Source organism: Pristiophorus japonicus, unplaced genomic scaffold (genome assembly GCF_044704955.1).
Source record: "Pristiophorus japonicus isolate sPriJap1 unplaced genomic scaffold, sPriJap1.hap1 HAP1_SCAFFOLD_288, whole genome shotgun sequence".
Classification (NCBI taxonomy): domain Eukaryota; kingdom Metazoa; phylum Chordata; class Chondrichthyes; family Pristiophoridae; genus Pristiophorus; species Pristiophorus japonicus.
Genome location: NW_027252646.1, coordinates 407,248 through 421,635, shown reverse-complemented (window position 1 = coordinate 421,635; position 14,388 = coordinate 407,248). Strand labels below are relative to the sequence as shown.

Here is a 14,388-nt window from a genome sequence, read left to right as displayed (position 1 = left end):
CTTCCCTCTCTCTCACTCCTTCTCCTTACTCACCCTTCCCTCTCTCTCACTCCTTCCCCTCACTCTCCCCTTCCCTCTCTCTCACTCCTTCCCCTCACTCTCCCCTTCCCTCTCTCTCACTTCTTCCCCTCACTCTCCCCTTCCCTCTCTCTTCCTCTAATAGAGCTCCACCTAGTGGACTATCGATGTAATAACAACTACTGACACGCTCCTCTCTCTCTCCATCTCACACTCTCCCTCTCTCCCCTTCCCCCTCTCACTCGCTCCTTCCCTCACGCTGTCCCTTTCCCCCGCTTTCTCCCCTTCCCACTCTCCGCTCCTCTCTCTCCACTCACTCCTCAATCTCTCTCCTCACTCTCTCTCTCTCCTTTCCCTTCTGACTTCCCCTTGCCCCTCTCTAACCCCTTCCGGCTCGAGAGACAGTGAGCGACAGAGAGAAAGTGATAGAGAGACAGAGAGACAGAGAGATTGAGGCAGAGTGTGACTGAGTTGCCTTGGGATGTTTTACTACGTGAAAGACCCGATATATCGATGTTGAGAGGCGAATATTGAAGAGACGGAGGCAGGAGTCTGGGGGATGAGACACAATCTGAGTGTTTCACTGACCCCCTCCTCATTCTTCAAACACACAGCACTAACTGGGGAATGACCCACAACCCAGGGCAGGTGGTTCCATAGCTCAGGGGTTAGAGCACTGGTCTAGTAAACCAGGGGTTGTGAGTTCAAATCTCACTGGCGCCTACTCAAAATTAGCTCATTCTTTAAATTTACTGTCAATTAACAAGTGGTTTAATGATAAATATTAAACAACTCTGAGACCAGCCCTGGAACAACAGACTCCTGTCTCTCTCTTCCCCATCACAACCTGTTCTACATCTTTTTCCCACGATCTCGCTTTCCCAGCTCTCACTCATTCCCCTCTCCCCCCTCCATCGCCTCACCCTCTCTCTCAGCTATCCACTCTCTCATTCTGTCTCTTTCGCTGACCCAGTCTCACCACCCTCTCTCCCCTTCCCCTCGCTTTTTCACTCTCCACTTCCCTCCCTCCCCTCCTTCCTCTCTCGCTCTCTTTTCCCTTTCTTTTCAGAATCTCCCGTTCTCCCTCTCTCTCCCCTTCCTTTCTCTCTCCCTTGCCTCCTCCCTTTCTTGCCTTCCCATCTCTCTCCCCTTCCCCCCTCTCCCCTTCCATCTCTTACTCTCCCCTTCCCCCTCTCTCTCACTCCTTCCATTCTCTCTTTTCCCTTCCCCTCCCTTTCCTGCTCCTTCCCCTTGTCTTTTCACAAAACAGGTGGCTCCATAGCTCAGGGGTTAGAGCACTGGTCTAATAAACCAGGGGTCGTGGGTTCAACTCTCACTGGGACCTACTCAAAATTAGCTCAGTATTTAAGTTCACTGTCAATTAACAAGGACTTTAATTATAAAAATTGAACAGCTCAGAGACCGATCCTGAAACAACAGGCTCCTTGTATTCTCTTCTCCCTTCCCATTGTAACCTCTTTTTCCCAGTCTCTCACTCATTCCCCTCTCTCACCCTCTCCCCTCCCCCTCTCTCCCCTTCCCACTCTCTGTGTCTCTTCTCCCTTTCTTTTCAGATTCTACGATAAAAACATAAGAACATAAGAAATAGGAGCAGGAGTCGGCCATACGGCCCATCGAGCCGACTCCACCATTTAATACCATCATGGACTCAGCTCCACTTCCCTGCCCGCCCCCTTATCCCCTTATCGGTTAAGAAACTGTCTATCTCTGTCTTAAATATATTCAATGTCCCGGCTTCCACAGCTCTCTGAGGCAGCGAATTCCACAGATTTACAACCCTCTGAGAGAAGAAATTCCTCCTCATCTCAGTTTTAAATGGGCGGCCCCTTATTCTAAGACCATGCCCCCTAGTTCTAGTCTCCCCCATCAGTGGAAACATCCTCTCTGCATCCACCTTGTCAAGCCCCCTCATAATCTTATACGTTTCGATAAGATCACCTCTCATTCTTCTGAATTCCAATGAGTAGAGGCCCAACCTCCTCAACCTTTCCTCATAAGTCAACCCCCTCATCTCCGGAATCAACCGAGTGAACCTTCTCTGAACTGTCTCCAAAGCAAGTATATCCTTCCTTAAATTCGGAGACCAAAACTGCACGCAGTATTCCAGGTGTGGCCTCACCAATACCCTGTATAACTGCAGCAAGACTTCCCTGCTTTTATACTCCATCCCCTTTGCAATAAAGGCCAAGATACCATTGGCCTTCCTGATCACTTGCTGTACCTGCATACTAACCTTTTGTGTTTCATGCACAAGTAACCCCCAGGTCCCGCTGTACTGCGGCACTTTGCGATCGTTCTCCATTTAAATAATAACTTGCTCTTTGATTTTTTTCTGCCAAAGTGAATGACCTCACACTTTCCAACATTATACTCCGTCTGACAAATTTTTGCCCACTCACTTAGCCTGTCTATGTCCTTTCGCAGATTTTTTGTGTCCTGCTCACACATTGCTTTTCCTCCCATCTTTCTATTGTCAGCAAACTTGTCTACGTTACACTCAGTCCCTTCTTCCAAGTCGTTAATATAGACTGTAAATAGTTGGGGTCCCAGCACTGATCCCTGCGGCACACCACTAGTTACTGGTTGGTAACCAGAGAATAAACCTCTTGTGTTCCTAACACAGATGAGACTGCACACAGGGAGGTTAAAGTAACAGTGACCTCAGTCTTTATTAAGACACTCCAGAGTGAGGAACAGGCCTTAGGGCCCGGCTTATATACAGTGCTCCCAAGGGATGCTGGGATCCCTTGGGACTTCAGGGGATGTGCTCCCTGGTGGTGGAAGATGGGAGTGCATGCTTTACAGATACACAACAGAACCATCTATTCTTCTCTCTCCCCTTCCCTCTCTCAGTCCTTCCGCTCTCTCTCCCCCCCTTAACTCTATCTCTTCGTCCCTGCTCTTTCCCCCTCCCCCTCTCTCTCTCCCCTTCCCCTCCCACATTACCATTCCCCTCGCTCACTCCCCTTCCCCTCTCTCTCTCTCTCTCTCCCCTTTCCTCTCGACTGTCATTCTCCCCCCACTCCTTCACCTCTCTCTCCTCCCTCTCTCTCTCTCCTTTCCCTTCTGACTTTCCCCTTCCCCCTCTCTAACCCCTTCCGGCTCGAGAGACAGTGAGCGACAGAGAGAAAGTGATAGAGAGACAGAGAGACAGAGAGATTGGGACAGAGTGTGACTGAGTTGCCTTGGGATGTTTTACTACGTGAAAGACCCGATATATCGATGTTGAGAGGCGAATATTGAAGAGACGGAGGCAGGAGTCTGGGGGATGAGACACAATCTGAGCGTTTCACTGACCCCTCCTCATTCTTCAAACACACAGCACTAACTGGGGAATGACCCACAGCCTAGGGCAGATGGTTCCATAGCTCAGGGGTTAGAGCACTGGTCTAGTAAACCAGGGGTTGTGGGTTCAAATCTTACTGGGGCCTACTCAAAATTAGCTCAGTATTTAAATTTACTGTCAATTAACAAGGGGTTGAATTATAAATATGAAACAGCTCTGAGACCAACCCTGGAACAACAGACTCCTGTCTCTCTCTTTCCCATCGTGACCTGTTCAACATCTTTTTCCCACGATCTCGCTTTCCCAGCTCTCACTCATTCCCCTCTCCCCCCTCCATCGCCTCACCCTCTCTCTCAGCTATCCACTCTCTCATTCTGTCTCTTTCGCTGACCCAGTCTCTCCACCCTCTCTCCCCTTCCCCTCGCCTTTTCACTCTCCACTTCCCTCCCTCCCCTTCTTCCTCTCTTTTCCCTTTCTTTTCAGAGTCTCCCGTTCTCCCTCTCTCTCCCCTTCCTTTCTCTCTCCCTTGCCTCCTCCCTTTCTTGCCTTCCCATCTCTCTCCCCTTCCCCCCTCTCCCCTTCCCCTCTCTCCCCTTCCATCACTTGCTCTCCCCTTCCCCTCGCCTTTTCACTCTCCACTTCCCTCCCTCCCCTCCTTCCTCTCTCGCTCTCTTTTCCCTTTCTTTTCAGAGTCTCCCGTTCTCCCTCTCTCTCCCCTTCCTTTCTCTCTCCCTTGCCTCCTCCCTCTCTTGCCTTCCCATCTCTCTCCCCTTCCCCACTCTCCCCTTCCATCTCTTACTCTCCCCTTCCCCCTCTCTCTCACTCCTTCCATTCTCTCTTTTCCCTTCCCCTCCCTTTCCTGCTCCTTCCCCTTGTCTTTTCACAAAACAGGTGGCTCCATAGCTCAGGGGTTAGAGCACTGGTCTAATAAACCAGGGGTTGTGGGTTCAAATCTCACTGGGACCTACTAAAAATTAGCTCAGCTTTTAAGTTCACTGTCAATTAACAAGGACTTTAATTATAAAAATTGAACAGCTCAGAGACCGATCCTGAAACAACAGGCTCCTTGTATTCTCTTCTCTCTTCCCATTGTAACCTCTTTTTCCCAATTTCTCACTCATTCCCCTCTCTCACCCTCTCCCCTCCCCCTCTCTCCCCTACCCACTCTCTGTGTCTCTTCTCCCTTTCTTTTCAGATTCTACGATAAAAACATAAGAACATAAGAAATAGGAGCAGGAGTAGGTCATACGGCCCATCGAGCCTGCTCCGCCATTTAATACGATCATGGACTCAGCTCCACTTCCCTGCCCGCCCCCTTATCCCCTTATCGGTTCAGAAACTGTCTATCTCTGTCTTAAATGTATTCAATGTCCCGGCTTCCACAGCTCTCTGAGGCAGCGAATTCCACAGATTTACAACCCTCTGAGAGAAGAAATTCCTCCTCATCTCAGTTTTAAATGGGCGGCCCCTTATTCTAAGACCATGCCCCCTAGTTCTAGTCTCCCCCATCAGTGGAAACATCCTCTCTGCATCCACCTTGTCAAGCCCCCTCATAATCTTATACGTTTCTCTAAGATCACCTCTCCTTCTTCTGAATTCCAATGAGTAGAGGCCCAACCTCCTCAACCTTTCCTCATAAGCCAAACCCCTCATTTCCGGAATCAACCGAGTGAACCTTCTCTGAACTGCCTCCAAAGCAAGTATATCCTTCCTTAAATTCGGAGACCAAAACTGCACGCAGTATTCCAGGTGTGGCCTCACCAATACCCTGTATAACTGCAGCAAGACTTCCCTGCTTTTATACTCCATCCCCTTTGCAATAAAGGCCAAGATACCATTGGCCTTCCTGATCACTTGCTGTACCTGCATACTAACCCTTTGTGTTTCATGCACAAGTAACCCCCAGGTCCCGCTGTACTGCGGCACTTTGCGACCGTTCTCCATTTAAATAATTACTTGCTCTTTGATTTTTTTCTGCCAAAGTGAATGACCTCACACTTTCCAACATTATACTCCGTCTGACAAATTTTTGCCCACTCACTTAGCCTGTCTATGTCCTTTTGCAGATTTTTTGTGTCCTGCTCACACATTGCTTTTCCTCCCATCTTTGTATTGTCAGCAAACTTGTCTACGTTACACTCAGTCCCTCCTTCCAAGTGGTTAATATAGATTGTAAATAGTTGGGGTCCCAGCACTGATCCCTGCGGCACACCACTAGTTACTGGTTGGTAACCAGAGAATGAACCTGTTGTGTTCCTAACACAGATGAGACTGCACACAGGGAGGTTAAAGTAACAGTGACCGCAGTCTTTATTAAGACACTCCAGAGTGAGGAACAGGCCTTAGGGGCCGGCTTATATACAGTGCTCCCAAGGGATGCTGGGATCCCTTGGGACTTCAGGGGATGTGCTCCCTGGTGGTGGAAGATGGGAGTGCATGCTTTACAGATACACAACAGAACCATCTATTATTCTCTCTCCCCTTCCCTCTCTCAGTCCTTCCGCTCTCTCTCCCCCCCTTAACTCTATCTCTTCCTCCCTGCTCTTTCCCCCTCCCCCTCTCTCTCTCCCCTTCCCCTCCCACATTACCATTCCCCTCGCTCACTCCCCTTCCCCTCCCTCTCTCTCTCTCCCCTTTCCTCTCTACTGTCATTCTCCCCCCACTCCTTCCCCTCTCTCTCCTTCCTCCTCTATCTTGCCTTTCTCTCCCCTCCCCCTCTCTCCCCCCTCTCTCCCCTTCCCCCTCTGCTTTTTCACTCTCCCTTTCACTCTCCCTCTCCCCTTCCACTCTCGTCCCTCCCCTCCCTCCACTCTCTCTCTTTACCATTCTTTTCCGATTCTCCCCTTCACCCTCTCTGTCTCCCCTTCCTTTCTCTCTCCCCTGCCTCCTCCCTCTCTCATCTTCCCATCTCTCTCCCCTTCCCGTCTCTCCCCTCCCCCTCTCCTTCTCTCCCATTCCTCTCTCTCTCACTCTGTCTCCCTCTCTCTCCCCTTCCTCTCTTTCCCCTTCCCCATCTCTCTCACTCCTTCCACGCTCTCTTTTCCCTTCCCCTCTCTTTCCTGTTCCTTCCCCTGTAACTCCTCAAACAGGAGGCTCCATAGCTCAGGGGTTAGAGCACTGGTCTTGTAAACCAGGGGTCATGAGTTCAAATCTCAATGGGGCCTCCTCAAAGTTAACTCAATATTTAAATTCACCCTCAATTAACAAGGCTATTAAACAGCTTTGAGACTGACCCTGGAGCAACAATCTCCTTTTGTCTCCAGTAATATCACTCTCCCTTCCCGTTCTGCATCTTTTTCCCGCTATCGAGCTTTCCCCGTCCCTCACAGACTCCCCTCCCCCTCTCTCCCCCATCCTTTCACTCTCTCTCTCTCCGTCCCCTCTCTTTCCCCTCGCCCCTCTTTCTCTCTCCCTTTCCACTTCACTTCTCTTTCCAACTCCTCCATGATCACCTTCCCCTTCCCGCCTCTCTCTAACCCTTCCCTTTTCTCGCTCTCCACTTCCCCTCTCTCCCCTTCTCTCTCACTTTCATTCACCGCGCACTCCTTCCCTCTCTCTCCTTCCTCCTCTATCTTCCCTCTCTCTCCCCTCCCCCACTTCCCCGACCCACTCTCCCCCTTCCCCCTCTGCCTTTTCCCTCTCCCCTCCCCTCTCTCTCCTCCCCTGCCTCCTCTGTCTCTCCCTTTTCCCTTTCTTTTCAGATTCTCCCCTTCTCCCTCGCTTTCTCGTTCCCATCTCTCCTCTCCCCATCTCTCTCCCCTTCCCCCTCTCTCACTCCTTCCACTCTCTCTCCTCCTCCCCTCCCCTCCCCCTCTCACTCCTTCTACTCTCTTCCTCCCTTCCACACTCTCTCCCTCCCTTCCACACTCTCTCTCCCCTTTCCCCCTCTCACTCCTTTCCCTCCCTCTCTTCCTCTTCCCCCTCCTTCCCCCTCTCTCTCACTCCTTCCTTCTCTGTCTCCCCTTCCCCCTCTCTCTCACTCCTTCCACTCTCTCTTTTCCCTTCCCCTCTCTTTCCTGCTCCTTCCCCTGTTTGTCCTAGAGCAGGTGGCTCCATAGCTCAGGGGTTAGAGCACTGGTCTAGTAAACCAGGGGTCGTGAGTTCAAATCTCACTGGGGCCTACTCAAAATCAGCTTATTTATTAAATTCACCGTCAATTAACAAGGGCTTTAATTAGAAATATTAACCAGCTCTGAGACCGACTCTGGAACAACAGGCTCCCCTCTCCTCTCCTTGTCTCCCTCACACTCTCTCTCCCCTTCCAAATCTCTCTCTGCCACCCCCATCACTGTTATGTTCAGAATAAATCCACGGGACCGTATCGGAAGCTGAAACTATTGTGACCTTGGTCTCTTTATTGAGACCCCAGAGTGGGGAAGCAGCATGGTGGATCACCTTATGTACCTGCTTGTCCCAGGGTGCACAAGTGACCCTTAGGCCTCCCACAGGTGTGCCCCCTAGTGGCAAGTCTGACATATTGGTGAGGTTCAGGTGCATACATAACATCACTCCCCCCCCGCCCCCTCCAAAGGCTTATGTACCAGTTATTTGCAAGTTGAGGCGATATGACGCCCTGTGTCCCCGGGTCGATCACCTGATTTGAATTCCTGGCCTGGGTGAGTTGGTCGGAACGTTGCTGCCCGGCCGAGTGCCTGGTGTGATGGGACAGACGTGGCCAGGTCCTTTCACAATGGTGGCCTGCTTATCGATAGTTTGCAGTCTGGTCTGGTCCAAACGCTTTCTGCAGGCGGAAGGCTCGGTCCTGAGCGACTCTGTCCGGTGACTGCGTAGCAACCCGGGACAGCCGGGGTCTGTAGGGAGTCTACCGCGACACGTGTGGTGCTCGGCTTGGTGATCTGGGCTGCCTGCTGCGGACTATTGTCGCTGACCCTAAGGCCTGGAGAGCCCAGGATGGGCCGATACGGCCCTGAGACTTTCAGTGGTAGCGGGAGGCCGTGTGGTCCCCCGTGGATCCTGGGACGTAGTACGGAGGTTCCCGCACCACCGACTGTGTGTAGCCTCCCTGCCTTTCTTTGTAACACGTTGCAGGGTTTGTCCCACAGGGGGCGGGGCAATCTGATGGGATGAGCATTACGTCTTTGCGACGGATAAGCTGCAACACTCCCGTCTGGCGGTTCGCCGTGAGCAGGCGGTAATGTGATAACACATCACTTGCTACAAGTACTTTGTCAGATACATATACGACCGGTTGTTGTTTGCCCGCTACTTTGGCTTGTTTTAACGTACCCCCGACCCCATATGATAGTACACCATTGGCCGCGAAAGAACGCTCACATGGGTTCCACAGTGCAAACAACTTATTGGGACATAGTGGGTTCCTGGCCTTCTCAGCGGCCCCCCCCTTTACCTTTGCCCCAAACCCAGTGGCCTTCCTCGCTGGCCAACACATGCCTCTGTTCCGTAGCGGCCACATCCCGTGGTCTGGACGTTTCTCTCGACCCGTGGTCTGGACGCTTCTCTCGACTGCCGCCATCTTCCTCCCCAGGGATTCCCGCCTCTGGCGTCGGGAAGACACATTCGGATGGTTTCGGCCGGAGCCCCGCTCCGCTTGGTCGACCTGGAGCCTCTTCCGTCGCCGCCAAGAGGTCGTCGGCTTCGGGTGCTGGGTACCCTCCGTCTGTAACCGCTGCTCGGTTGGTCTTCGCCTCCTGGTGGTCGCGATGAGCGGCCTGTGCCTCGGGGGTCTGCAAATGGATCTGCACTTCTCCCCCCTTCTCCCTCTCTCCCCTTCCCTCTCTCCCCCCTTCCCCCTCTCCCCCCTTCCCCCTCTCCCCCCTTCCCCCTCTCCCCCCTTCCCCCTCTCTCCTCTCACTCCTTCAGGAGCAGGCCATTGGGAAAAGCATAATTCGGTCAGGCAGAGTCAGCATGGATTTATGAAGGGGAAGTCATGTTTGACTAAGTTGCTGGAATTCTTTGAGGATGTGACCAACAGGGTGGATAAAGGGGAACTCATTTTAAGAGTGGAAGCAAGTCTTCCTCGATTCCGAGGGACTGCCTCTTGCAATGTCTGTCAGCTTGTAATGTTTGTAGCTCCACATTGCGAATGTCGACGTATTGTGTACTGCAAGTGTAGAGTTAATAATAAACAGAATTCGGCGGGTTTCCGGAGACTTCCGAGAGTGCTGCGCGCCATGTTAGGAAGCTGTGTGTGCTGTGCCCTGTGAATATATCACACCGATGCTGATGATGTTAGAGACAAAGAGTGAGAGAGAAAGAGAAAGTCAGGTTGAGAGATTGAGTGAGAAGGAAAAAGAGTAAGGGAGAGGCATAATCCCATTCGGCCCATCGTATCCACGCCGGCCGGCCAAGAGCAACCCAGCCTCATCCCACTTTCCAGCTCGAGGTCTGTGGGTTACAGCACTTCAAGTTCTTTTTAAATGTGGTCATCTTTTAACGTGGACAAAAAGATTCCATGGTCAGTCTGGGAGCTGTTTAATATTTATAGTTAAAAGCTCCTGTTAATTGACAATGAATTGAAATTATGATCCAATTTTGAGTAAGTCCAATTGAGATTTGAACCCACGCTCCCTGGTTTACTAGACCAGTGCTCTAACCCCTGAGCTATGGAACCACCTGCCCTGGGTTGTGGGTCATTCCCCAGTTAGTGCTGTGTGTTTGAAGAATGAGGAGGGGTCAGTGAAACGCTCAGATTGTGTCTCATCCCCCAGACTCCTGCCTCCGTCTCTTCAATATTCACCTCTCAACATCGATATATCGGGTCTTTCACGTAGTAAAACATCCCAAGGCAACTCAGTCACACTCTGCCCCAATCTCTCAGTCTATCTGTCTCTGGCTCTCTCTCTCACTCCTGCTCCTATTTCTTGTGTTGTTATGATTGTTCAGGGATGAATCACCCAGTCTCAGAGCCACCCGTATATAACCCGATATTTCACACTTCCTGCTTTATTCCCAGGATGTGATGAAGGGTAAAATGAACCAGTTGGGGTTTTTACCCATAATGCATCCCTCAGCGATGTGTTTGACCCCTGATCGATAGATAGATAGATAGACGGATAGATAGACGGATAGATAGATAGATAGATAGACAGACAGACAGACAGACAGTAGATAGATAGATAGATAGACAGACAGATAGATAGATAGATAGATAGACAGACAGACAGACAGACAGATAGATAGAACAAAACAGAGATTGATACACAGCACTAACTGGGGAATGACCCACATGCCAAAACAGGTAGCTCCAAAGCTCAGGGGTTAAAGCCCTGGTTTGGTAAACCAGGGGTTGTGAGTTTAAATCTCAGTGGGGCCGACTCAAAATTAGCTCAGTATTTAAACTCACTGTCAATTAACAAGAGTCTTAATAATAAATATTAAACAGCTCTGTAACCAACCCAGAAACAACAGATTCCTATTTGCCCCCTTCACCAATCTTTCTCACTCCTTTATTCTTCTCTCTATCTCTCCGCTTCTGCCTTTCCCTTCATTCACACTTTCTATTTCCCCCCCTCTCATTGCCAGTCGCTCTGTCTCTCTCTCTGCCCTTTACGTCTCTCTCTCTCTTTTTCTGTCTCTCTCTGTCTCTGCCATTCGGCCCCTCAAGCCTGTTAGAGAGGGTGCAGAAAATATTTACCAGCATTTGTAGGATCTTGCGGAGACATCGTTGGTGGTATTTCTCCAGCGACTTGAGCTGTCCGCTGTACATGGTCCATGTCTCTGAGCCATACAGGAGGGCGGCTATTACTACAGCCCTGTAGACCATGAGCTGGGTGGTAGATTTGAGGGCCTGGTCTTCAAACACTCTTTTCCTCAGGCGGCCGAAGGCTGCACTGGCGCACTGGAGGCGGTGTTGGATCTGGTGGTCAATGTCAGCCCTTGTTGATAGGAGGCTCCCGAGGTTTGGGGAAAGGTCCACGTTGTCCAGGGCCACGCGTGGATCTTGCTGACTGGGGGGCAGTGCTGTGCGGCGAGGACAGTTTGGTGGAGGACCTTTGTCTCACGGATGTTTAGTGTAAGGCCCGAGCTCTCGTACGCCTCAGTAAATACATTGACTATATCCTGGAGTTCAGCCTCTGAATGTGCGCAGACTCAGGTGTCGTCCGCGTACTGTAGCTCGACGACAGAGGTTGTGGTGGTCTTGGTGATCATCGATTCCATTCATGCCGCTTCAAAGGATACGTTTGCAAGGGCTGTGTAACAATGGGACACCTCCAACGTATGTGCAGGCGAGCTGCAAACCCTGCTAATCCTGCAAACCATCATGTTGCAGAGGACGACAGATCCACGGCGGAACACGATGAACCAGAGCCTCAGACCGAGGAGGCAGAGGCTCCAAATCTTTCTCTGCCCTCCACATCTACACAACCTGTTCTACATTTTTATCTTGTTTTCCCCATCTCTCACTCATTCCCCTCTCTCACCCTCTGCCTTCTCCCCTTTCTCCTCCCTCTCTCTCTCCCCTTCCCGCTCTTACACACTCGTTACCCTCTCTCTCGCTCCTTCCCCCCTCTCTCTCACTCCTTCACTTTTCTCTCTCCCTTTCCTCTCTCCTCTTCTCGTCTCTCTTACACACTCTCTCCCCTTCCAAATCCCTCTCTCCCTTCCCCATCACGACCCGTACTACATCTTTTTACCCCTCTCTCCCTTTCCCGCTATCTCGTTTTCCCCGTCTCTCACTCATTCCCCTCTCCCTCCTTCCCCTTCCCTCACCTCACCCTCTCTCCTTCCCCCTCTCTCCCCTTCCCTCACTCACACCTTCCCCACTCGCTCCCCCTTCCACTCTCTCTCTCTCCCCGTCCCCTCCCTCTATCTCCCCTTTCCCTCCCTCTATTTCCCCTTTCCCTCTCTCTTCCTCCCTCTCTCTCCCCTTCCCCACTCTCTCCCCTTCTCCTCCCTCTCTTTCCCCTCCCCTCTCTCTCCCCTTTCCCTCTCTCTTCCTCCCTCTCTCTCCCCTTCCCCACTCTCTCCCCTTCTCCTCTCTCTCTTTCCCCTCCCCTCTCTCTCCCCTTACCCTCTCTCTTCCTCCCTCTCTCACTCCTTCCCCACTCTTTCCCCTTCCCCCTCTCTCTCACTGCTTCCCCACTCTCTCTCCTTCCCCACTCTCTCCCCTTCCTCCTCTCTCTCACTCCTTCTGTTATGTATGTAAACCTGTAATTACCATGTCTAACCACCATAGGGCTTATCCCCCAGAGTCCAAAGGGAGCCCACAATCCCTTGGGAGCACCTGTATATAACGAGGCCACACAGGCTGGAGAGGCATTCTGAGATCTGCACTAAAGGACTACGGTCACACTTACTTTGAGCTTGCAGCATCTAGTCTGACACTTTTTTCAAGACATAACAACAGGCGACGAGATACAGATGACGAACCCCAATGCAACAATGCGGAGAACTGTGAGCATCCTGGAGAAATTTTCGAAGGGAGTAGTTTGGGAAACCTTCGTGGAACGACTTGAGGAATACTTTGTGGCCAACGAGTTGGAAGAAGAAGCGAGCACTGCCAAACCAAGGGCGATCCTCCTCACCGTTTGTGGGCCATCAACATATGGCCTCATGACAATCCTGCTCGCTCCAACAAAACCCACAGAGAAATCGTACGATGAGTTGTGCACACTGGTCCGGGAGCATCGGAACCTGAAGGAAAGTGTTCTGATGGCGAGGTATCGGTTCTACACGTACAAGAGGTCTGAAGGCCAGGAAGTGGCGAGCTATGTCACCGAGCTAAGGGGCATTGCAGGACATTGCGAATTTGAAGGACACTTGGACCATATGCTCAGGGACTTCTTTGTACTTGGCATTGGCCATGAAGTAATACTTCACAAACTTTTGACTGTACAGACCCCAACCTTGAGTAAAGCCATAGCGATAGCCCAGGCGTTTATCGCCACCAGTGACAATACCAAACAAATTTCCCAGCACACTAGTGCTGCTACAAGTACTGTGAACAAAGTAACGTTGTTTTCGAATCGAAATGTACATGGCAGGACTTACACGCCAGTAGCTGCACGTCAACAGATGACTCAGAGTCCGCCATCAAGGGTGATGAATACAAGGCCATTAACACCTTGTTGGCGCTGCGGGGGTGATCACTGATTCCATTCATGCCGCTTCAAAGGGTACGTTTGCAAGGGCTGTGGAACAATGGGACACCTCCAACGTATGTGCAGGCGAGCTGCAAACACTGCTAATCCTGCAAACCACCTTGTTGCAGAGGAGGACAGATCCACAGCGGATCATGACGAACCAGAGCCTCAGACCGAGGAGGCAGAGGTATATGGGGTGCACACATTTACCACAAAGTGTCCCCCGATAATGCTGAAGGTTGAATTAAATGGGCTCCCGGTGTCCATGGAGCTGGACACGGGCGCGAGCCAGTCCATAATGAGCAAAAAGACTTTCGATAAGTTGTGGTGCAACAAGGCTTCAAGGCCAGTCCTGACTCCCATTTGAACCAAACTTAGAACGTACACAAAGGAACTGATTCCCGTAATCGGCAGTGCTACCGGAAAGATCTCCTACGATGGAGCGGTGCACGATTTACCACTGTGGGTGGTACCGGGCGATGGCCCCACGCTGTTCGGCAGGAGCTGGCTGGGAAAGATACATCCGTCGACGACACCTCATGTGCCCAGGTCCTAAGCAAGTTCCCCTCGCTGTTCGAACCAGGCGTCGGGAAGTTCCAAGGAGCAAAAGTGCAGATCCATTTAATTCCGGGGGCGCGACCCATCCATCACAAGGTGAGAGCGGTACCTTACATGGTGAGAGAGAGGGTGGACATTGAGCTGGACAGGCTGCAACGAGAGGACATCATTTCGCCGATCGAATTCAATGAGTGGGCCAGTCCGATCGTTCCAATCCTCAAGGGAGACGGCACCGTCAGAATCTGTGGTGATTACAAAGTAACTATCAATCGTTTCTCGCTGCAGGATCAATACCCGCTACCAAAGGCTGATGACCTATTTGTCACGCTGGTTGGGGGGGAAAACATTCACGAAGCCGGACTTGACCTCGGCCTACATGACGCAGGAGCTGGTGGAATCTTCGAAAGGCCTCACCTGCCTCAACACGCACAAAGGTCTTTT

At 51.4% G+C, this 14,388-nt stretch overlaps 6 non-coding genes across 6 annotated transcripts; all 6 read left to right on the top strand.

Annotated features, from left to right (window-relative positions):
- The first annotated feature begins 665 nt into the window (after positions 1 to 665).
- Positions 666 to 741, top strand: trnat-agu (transfer RNA threonine (anticodon AGU)). The gene has a single exon. It is a non-coding gene; the product is annotated as a tRNA-Thr (tRNA).
- Positions 742 to 1,290: 549 nt separating this feature from the next.
- On the top strand, positions 1,291 to 1,363 carry trnai-aau (transfer RNA isoleucine (anticodon AAU)). The gene has a single exon. It is a non-coding gene; the product is annotated as a tRNA-Ile (tRNA).
- Positions 1,364 to 3,397: 2,034 nt separating this feature from the next.
- trnat-agu (transfer RNA threonine (anticodon AGU)) lies at positions 3,398 to 3,470 on the top strand. The gene has a single exon. It is a non-coding gene; the product is annotated as a tRNA-Thr (tRNA).
- A 748-nt stretch (positions 3,471 to 4,218) lies between these two features.
- Positions 4,219 to 4,291, top strand: trnai-aau (transfer RNA isoleucine (anticodon AAU)). Its single transcript has one exon. It is a non-coding gene; the product is annotated as a tRNA-Ile (tRNA).
- A 2,125-nt stretch (positions 4,292 to 6,416) lies between these two features.
- On the top strand, positions 6,417 to 6,489 carry trnat-ugu (transfer RNA threonine (anticodon UGU)). The gene has a single exon. It is a non-coding gene; the product is annotated as a tRNA-Thr (tRNA).
- An 884-nt stretch (positions 6,490 to 7,373) lies between these two features.
- trnat-agu (transfer RNA threonine (anticodon AGU)) lies at positions 7,374 to 7,446 on the top strand. The gene has a single exon. It is a non-coding gene; the product is annotated as a tRNA-Thr (tRNA).
- Positions 7,447 to 14,388: the final 6,942 nt, after the last annotated feature.